Below are 8,652 nucleotides of genomic sequence, written 5' to 3'. Positions count from 1 at the left end.
TCGATAAAGGAGCTCCCGAGAAAAAATCGATGTTGAGTGAGAGTACGAAAAAGAACTAGATCTTCCGGGGAAAACTGATGTCGAGAGAGACTACAAAGGAGTTCCCGAGAAAGGATCTGAGCTTCTGGGAAAAACTGATATCGAGGGTGACTACAAAGGAGCTTTCGAGAAAAAAACGAATAGCGAGTATGCGAGTCCTATACGACGTAGAAATTTAAGTTTCTGGGAGACATGCTTGTGTCTTCCTTGCTACACAGTTCTAAAACTATTGGTCATTTAAATTAAAATTTATTTGATGATAGAAAAAACTAATTAGTTAAGTAAAAAAAATAATTGAAAATTAATCAATATATAATGGAAATACAAGTTTTGCTTGGAATTCTTTTGAATTACTATAAATTTTGAAAACACTCACATTAGTTTGAACATTGCTTGAGCAGTTTTCGAAGTCCTATGAAGAAATGATTCACTTTTGGCCCTAAAAAAAATGAAAACACAAAAATTTTGCTAAAAACATCATTGAAATAATTGTTACCTGCACAAAGTTTAGTTTTCATCACTAATGCGTTAGTGGCGTAAAAACGATACATTCAATAGTAACACATCCTTGAAATTTCATAATCTGAAAAAAATATTCGAACTACAAGTTTGCATTATTAATTTAGACAATAAACAAATCAGTAAACACCTCATCGTAATTTTTTTGCGCGTATAGTAAAATGTTAGATTAAATCATTTTAAACTACCTTATTGCCTAAAACCATGATTTTCTCCAAAGCTGTTTTTTTTTAAACTTATTTTTTTGCGTTTTGTCACTTTAGTTGCCGGGGCGTGATACTCTAACACATTGAATCAGCCGAACAAGAAAATGAGTTTAAGTATTCCTTTTTTAAGCCGGGACAGGTTCTTATTAATCTGCATGAAGTACAAGGTACAAGCTGAAAGCCATTTTAAAAACACAAATGCATTATATTTCTTTTATTAAAAAAAAAAACACTTCATGTATAAACCAATTTAATATGAAGCAGACTTCACGCTATGCATTCTTTATAGAAATTCTACTTGTCGATATTCTTTATAGGATTACATCAGCTATTCTCAACCGGTGGTCTTGCGAATCTGTACCGGTCCGCCGAAAATGTTGACCGGTCCTCAGATTTGAGACCGAAAAAAAATTGCTTAAAAAAATAAAGGAAATAAAAACGAAAGGAGCAAGAATGAAAACACCAACATAATAATCTTACACCACATCTGTTACCTGAATTTTGATTATTTTCAGTAATTATGATTTTTCATAATTATGTTACGATAATTGCTTATTTTTTTCTTAAAATTTAAATATTTTCGGTACAGTTCTTTGACAAGTAAAGTCTTATTTTTCGTTTATTATTTGTAAAAAAAAAAAAAGGAAAACCTCAGTCGTTCGAAAAAGAATTTCACAAGTGTGTTTAACGGTCCCCGAAATAAAAGTTTTTTTTTTCTGCAAAAAAGTGTTGGAGGGGGAAAACCTTACCGGTTGGTAAAAAATTATGTTTTTAGCGGTCAGCGAATGATTTTTTAACGAAAAAAACGAAAGAAAAAAATAGAATTAGGAAAAACACCACAGGTCCGCGAGTTTTTTTCTAAAGCTCTTGCCGGTCGCGTGGATCCAAAAAAGGTTGAGAAACTCTGGATTACATGAAACTAGCTGACCCGTGCTAAGCATCCACTCTCGACAAAAATTCAAAAACCCGGGTTTAAGTAATTTTTCGACTGGCATCAGAAACGGGACTTGTTTATTTTTCGCTGATAGCGGTGAAAAATACTTTAAACTGACTTATTACTTTTTAAGTTTGATGTAATATCGTACATTCAAAAAACACTTAAGAAATAATATATAAAAAATGATACTGTGATTTATCGTGCTCAAATATTTTTTTGTGTATTTGGAGTCAATATTATAGTCAGCCCTACTGCTGCGCCAGCGATGTCGATCCGTGAGGGTAACCGATCCTCACTTGGTCAATCCTGATCAGCCAAACGTTTTTTTTTTCCTCATTTTCATCAATTTTCTTTCATTTTTCTTTTTTAAATTTCTCTGATTATACTGTCCAGAGACGATCATCAAGTGCTGATCGGGAATCCAGTATTAGGTCCACCCGCTGTTCTCTAATAATGTGCGAGAAAGCACTTTATGAACATTTGACATTGAACATGAGATCCGTTGTCGGGATTGGAACCCGGGACCTATTGCGCGAGAGACGTCCACTCTACCGACCATGCCGTGGGTGGCACAACTGAAATCATTTTTATATGTTTATAAGCTTAACAATCGAACGAATGAACAGTGTAGGCACCTGAATCAACAATATGTGAACAATTTTTCATTGTTGCGTTGGACGAACGATTCACAGAATTTCAGCCGAAAATTTTATTGTTCCATATGCTGCCATCTAGCAGCTAGATATACAAAAAAGAGCTAATGAGACATATTACACGCAAAAATTAAAATATTAACTTCCATATCTTAAAAAAACCACGCCGAATAGAGGCTATGAAACCCTTTAGGTATCAATTTCAGGTTATTGCTTATGGTTATTTTCTATACAGTGTTATTTTGGGACAATCTTCGATAATCTTAGGGGCCGGTGTTTTGAGAATTTATAAGAGAAAAAGTATCTGAAATCAGTCGCACCCTCCGTGAATACTTTCTGGATCCGCCCTTGATGCCCCTCCTCCTGTATCCACCCCTGGATACATGTCCCTTCTTTTAGAACACTTTTAACACATATGGGAGACTCCAGTAGTCTTTTTGCAGTTGATTTTATAGAAAATCGCGTGGCAGAAGCCAACCGCTGCCGGGCAATGGACGATAATTCAGCCAGGGTATCCTATCCTTTTTGACGACACTCGTGAGAAAGCAGTTGAAATTGCATTTATAAGAAAGAAAGTGAGACCGTTACGAATGTTGCCCAAATCTGTTCCCTACCTGCTCTCCAATGTGCCCCAGTAGGTTCTCAAATGCGGTCCTAATTATAATTTGAAAATTTTGGGGATACATTTGGAGCATATTTCAACAGAACTTTTTAAGGGAACATTTTGGAAAATATATTGGTGCACACTCACGCAACAAGGACAGATTTTCTTAATTTAAGTACAGTTAAACTCTTTGTACGAAATGTCAAAAATGCACGAGTTTTTTCGTATTAGCCGTTATTCGTAACAACCGTGAATGAGTGATACTGAGGAAAAACTAAGAAATGCTTATCTATATTTAAAAAAAAATTACTACCAATACACACATTGTAATCTAATGTTCAGAAAAAAAAATCACTTTTTTCTCATAAATGAATGTTTTTTGGAAAATATTGAAAAAGGATGATAATCGAGTATCGCGGAATAAGTTTTATTCCACATTGGAAGTTGAACAGTTTTTTTTCCTTGAGTAAATTGAAACGTCCATAGGTAAGCAAATTTACGGGCTCTATTTTCTGTGAGCTGATTATACTTGGGGATGATTACACTTTTATAGACACGTTTTTGTGGTACTTGTTTTGAATTAGTGTTTTTTTTTTCTAGTTTAATGTATAACTTCAATAAATATAATGTTTTATTTTGCTGTTTTATACTCGCATGGTCTGATATTTATTGACTGGTATTCATTACAATTTATCTCTTTCAATACTTTTTATTTTGGGCAGAGGGCGGCAATTCGAATTTTTGTCCGGGTCTGCAAAACTGTTAGAACCGGCCCTGATAAAGATCTCCCATTCTTTAAATAAAATTAGGTATATTAAATTGTTTTTACTATCATGTACCAAATGCTAGTTTTTAGTGATAAGGAATTTATAAAAATGAAATTGCGCTTTGGTAGGTCCACCCTACACACTGAAGATGTTTTGAAGCTATCTGTAACTTATTAGTTACAGCACAAGTGCTTTTAGAAAATAAGCATTTTTAACATTTGTTATATGTACCTTTTGTTGTTCAAAAATGTCTATTTGTTATTCCGTGACTTAAAAAAAATGTAGTGCTTAAACAGCAAGATCTTTTTACAAAACTTGAAAATATTTCATGACATTAAACTATTAAGGTTTTTATTATTTATTTTTTTCAAGTAAAGCCCAACATTGCCAAATGGTTGAACAGTTTAACCATAAACTATACTTATATTAAAGTGATTTAAGCAAGAAATAAAAGTCAAACAACATTTTTAAAAAAGCTTAAAGAGTCAGGTACTAAAGAAATAAGTCTGATCGTGGTTTTGAGAAAGAAACCAAGTATTTTACCTTACATGTTTCAGTATTCGTTTACCAGAGCCAGGATCTGCTTCGACAGCTGGAAGATAGGACGTGATTTTAGCATTGCGAACTAAATGGATCGGAAAAATATTAGATAAATTTTAAGAGTGAGGAAATTTTTTTTTCTACCTTTTGGTGGTGGAGATTTTGTCGCAGTTTCGTACACAGCAGATTTCTTCACCGTCAATGTTGCAGATCTACAAATGAACTGTAATATTGAAAGATTAGGTTAATTAGTACTATGAGAGAGTAGCTACTCAATTACCTCATTAATCTCATCCCAGATAGAACGCACTACGTATTATAAACGTTTTAAAATGTGGGCACAAGGTTAACCTTTTTACAACGTTTATGAAACGAATGTTGCTACCTAGGAATGATTGTGACATTGACAGAATTTTTAAATTGCGTTAAGAAGCTGTCCGTAAATGATGTCACTTTTTTGGGGCACTTTTTGACCTCTCATTGTGTCACAAAGTGTCACACTTAGCCTCATTTTCTTCCCCTTTGTAACATGTCACGGTTTTTTTACTTGCGTATTATGGAAAAGCGTGGGTGTCTTGTTATCCCCTCCCCTTGTCACAATTTCACCAATCCCATACCCTTCACTGCGTGACATCATTTGTGAACGTTCCCTGGTTATTTTTTTACTGTAATAACAATCTTTACTTTTCCATTCCAAAAGATCGTGGGTGTAACGAATCTGTCTCTGCATCTAGCCCCAGAAGATTTCATTGTGAGGTCTTTGTAAACATCAGGATCAAAAGCTGCTGACCTGAAAAATGAAACAGCAATATTAAAATCATCTATTAAAAAGGTGAGCTCCATAACAGATTCCCACTTCTACAGCAAACCAATGTTTGGCTTTCCTTGTATATATATTTTTTCAGAATATTTTCATTTCTTTACGATTATGATTTAATTTCTGGCGTTTCCAAATCAGTTGTTGACAAAATGAAAATGTGACTATAAATTTGAAAATTTCTTCAAGATGAAGTAAGCTTTTCTTTGGAGCAAGCGCCTTTGTGCTATCGAACGGTATTTCGTGTTCATTTTCATCGCTATAACTCAAGAAGTAATGCTACGATTTAGATGAAATTTGGAAAAGTAACACTACACGACGGAAACTGACGCCGATTCAATTTTAGCGTTAACTGCTCTAGGGGGGAGGGGGTGATTTTTTTAAAATCATTTCGTGAGCTTAACTATATGAAAAATGTAAAAGATGAATCACATAGAAATGTTTTCACATACGATTGCTTCCAGAAAGCGTTTCACGTGATTAATTTTGTTGGTAAATGATCGGAGAAATCTCAAGCAATTTTTTTTCTCTTGCGATCTTTTAACAAATTAAATTCGTTAAAATTTAAGCAAGACTTGAAATGATTTTCATTTTTTGATTCTGTTTTTACGAATAGCAAAAGCTTAGTAGGTACGATCATGCCTAAGAGATTAGAACTCATAAGAAAAATAGCAAAGTTTTGGGATTGCCACAACATGCTAGTTCCATTTCAAATCATTGTCTTAAAAGTTTACTAACATTAGCTTTTACATTGCACTGTGAAATCTGCGTTGCTTTAAAAACTATTTCATAAAAGATGTTAAAAAATAAAATGTAATCGACTTACGAGTGAGAATGGTTTGAGTAAGGTACTATAATTCGTGCCGGATAATTTTTGCATAAGGTGCCACCTTCATTGTTTATAACCTGAAAAGGAAAACAAATCAATGAAGCACGCTAAATTTTGAGGTGCTTATTGGCTACGAGTAAACCGATAAGATGACTGGTTAATGAGTGAAAATTTATGTTTGAAGCTCTTAGAAGGCAAATGAATTAAATGAGAGCATTAAAATTTTGAAAATAACTGGTACAAATAGATGAAACTACAGTTGGGGGCAAACTTAACCTGGCAGCATTGATTCGCAGATTCTTAATGGTCAGCTTAAACGGGAAAATAGGATGATCCCGGGTAATCCCCAATTACTACGTGTCTGGAGTAAATAATTTAATTTTTTTTTTAAAAAAATAAAATGCGAAATATTGCTAGGAGTCTTACTAGTTAGAACGTTTCACTTCAGTACAACTACACTTACTCGATTGAAATATGCTGTCAGTTTATAAAATTAAACATTTTTAAACTTTCAACTAAACATGTAACGATGGGGTCCTAAATATTCATATATTTACAACGATTTTCTTCTCTTAAAACTGTGCTATTTGTTATTTTTTTAGTTTATACAAAAAGAGTTTTTGATTAGCGTCTCCATATCCATTGCAAATATTAAAATTAGCTACAATGAGGTATGCGAAATGTTGCCCCTTATAGATAGATCCCTGGGGCAATTTTCGATCATGTTCATTTCTTGTTGAAAATATCAGAAAAAAAAATCTTATGCGGACACCACACTTCCTTTGAGTTTTTAAAAATTCAAAAGAATGCGGAAGTGTACAATATACGCACGTTAGAAGCAATACTTATTAAATGAATGATTTTTAGACATTTTTCTACAAAAGCGTGCATAACCCTTCTTGATGAGACCAACGAGTTTTTTAGGCCTTTAATTTCAGAATTTCTCCTGGGGAAATGTCCCCTACCCCCCAGGCACCACTTTATATATAATATATATAAACCAAAGATTACGGTCTTTCCGGGATTTCAATTTCAAGCAATTGTTTTTTAGAAATCTTTCCTTCAGAAAATTTCAAATTTTCATTTTTCTAACTAACTAACGAATAAATACCTTTGTGCTTGAAAATTGAATGAATTACCAACATTTTAATGCACAAAAAATTGCAAATTACTGCAGATACGTGTTTCGGGGTTCCTTGCAACCTCAAAACACGTGTCTGCAATAATTTGCAATTTTTTTTGCATTAAAACGTTGGCAATTCATTCCTTTAATTCTTTTTCCTCTTGATATTAGCCTCTTCCCCAGTATTTAATGGTAGCAGTTGAAAAGTCAATTTCAACCTTTTAACGAATGAGAATGCAAGTTCTGTTGAGAGCTATAGACCCATATCTTTGACATTCTTCATTTGCAAACGCTTGGAGGGACTTACCTTGGGCAGATTAAATATCTATATGTCCAGTAATGGACTGCTACCTAGAGAGCAATGCAGTTTTAGAAAAGGCCATAGGAGCAGCACTGGAAGGGGGGGGGGGGGGTAATAGGAGCAGTTACTAATCCAAGAGCGTCAAAAACTAAATGGCCTAGCTGTCTGATGTCAATACACAGAAATGGAGAGTCGGATATAGAACTGAAGAATTTTTGAAAAATATGTTTCAATGTTAATTTTTAAAGAAAATTTGTAAATTTTAGGGAATTAAGGCTATTGTTGAGAAAACCATTAGTTCTGTCTTCTAACTAAGAAGGTATTTTAGTTGTATTACTTTTGCCTAACACGTATAAATTGAGGTAATTTATCTTTTTTTAAAAATACCCAGAATCAAATATGAGAGTTTTAGTATTTTATAACTAATTATAAATTGTGAATTGGAAATTATCAATAATTAGCGCAATAAATAATAAAGTCTAAAATTATTTAGCCGACTTAATGAAAAATGTGAAAGGCTCTAGTGCAAGGACATGATCCCGCCCGAATCTGAATTCTGGGCTACGGCATCTGTATTCGATATACCGAAACATCAGTATTGCAATCACTAAGACTAAGTTAGTACGGAATGTTTTAAAACATACTTCAAATAAACTCCTCAACACAAACTTCAGGATAGAATTGACCCTCCCATACCCAAACTCTTACTAATATTTACACTACACTTGTATAAACTTTTGCAAAAAAGTATAAGACTATCTCGAGCCGAGAAAAGTCTCGGGAAAAAGAAAAACAAACATAATGCATCTAAGTATCATGTCACACAACTGGAGCATCCGAAACTAATAATACGTGTACTGTAGGGTCTTATTTTTGTAATAGATAAGTCCTTAACAAACCAGAGTTAACCAGTGAATGAATAGTTCGTAATTTAAGAAAGTAAAACAAAATGAGGTTTCAAGAGTTTTTTTTCTCAGATGGATTTTCAAAGCAAGTTTCTTATACATTTCCAAAAAGGAAAACTTAACTAAGAAACACTGCGTTTGTCCACTGTATGAGGTGTTCATTCATCGGGTTGGTACTTTTTTCGTTTCAGTCCTCTACAAAACTTGACGTAAAATATTAAAAGTACTTCCATTTTTTTTACATTAATTAATTAAAATGTTTTTACTACTGTCACATGCTAGTTTTTCATGTCATGATTTTTTTTAAAATGAAATTACGCTTAAATGTTCATTCACTGGTCGGTCTACCCTATACAGAAATACGTTCAACTATATCGACATAATTTTTTTCAATTCAAAAAGCAATTGGTGC

The sequence above is a fragment of the Uloborus diversus genome, chromosome 9, assembly GCF_026930045.1.
Source record: "Uloborus diversus isolate 005 chromosome 9, Udiv.v.3.1, whole genome shotgun sequence".
NCBI lineage: Eukaryota > Metazoa > Arthropoda > Arachnida > Araneae > Uloboridae > Uloborus > Uloborus diversus.
This window is presented reverse-complemented; position numbering follows the sequence as displayed.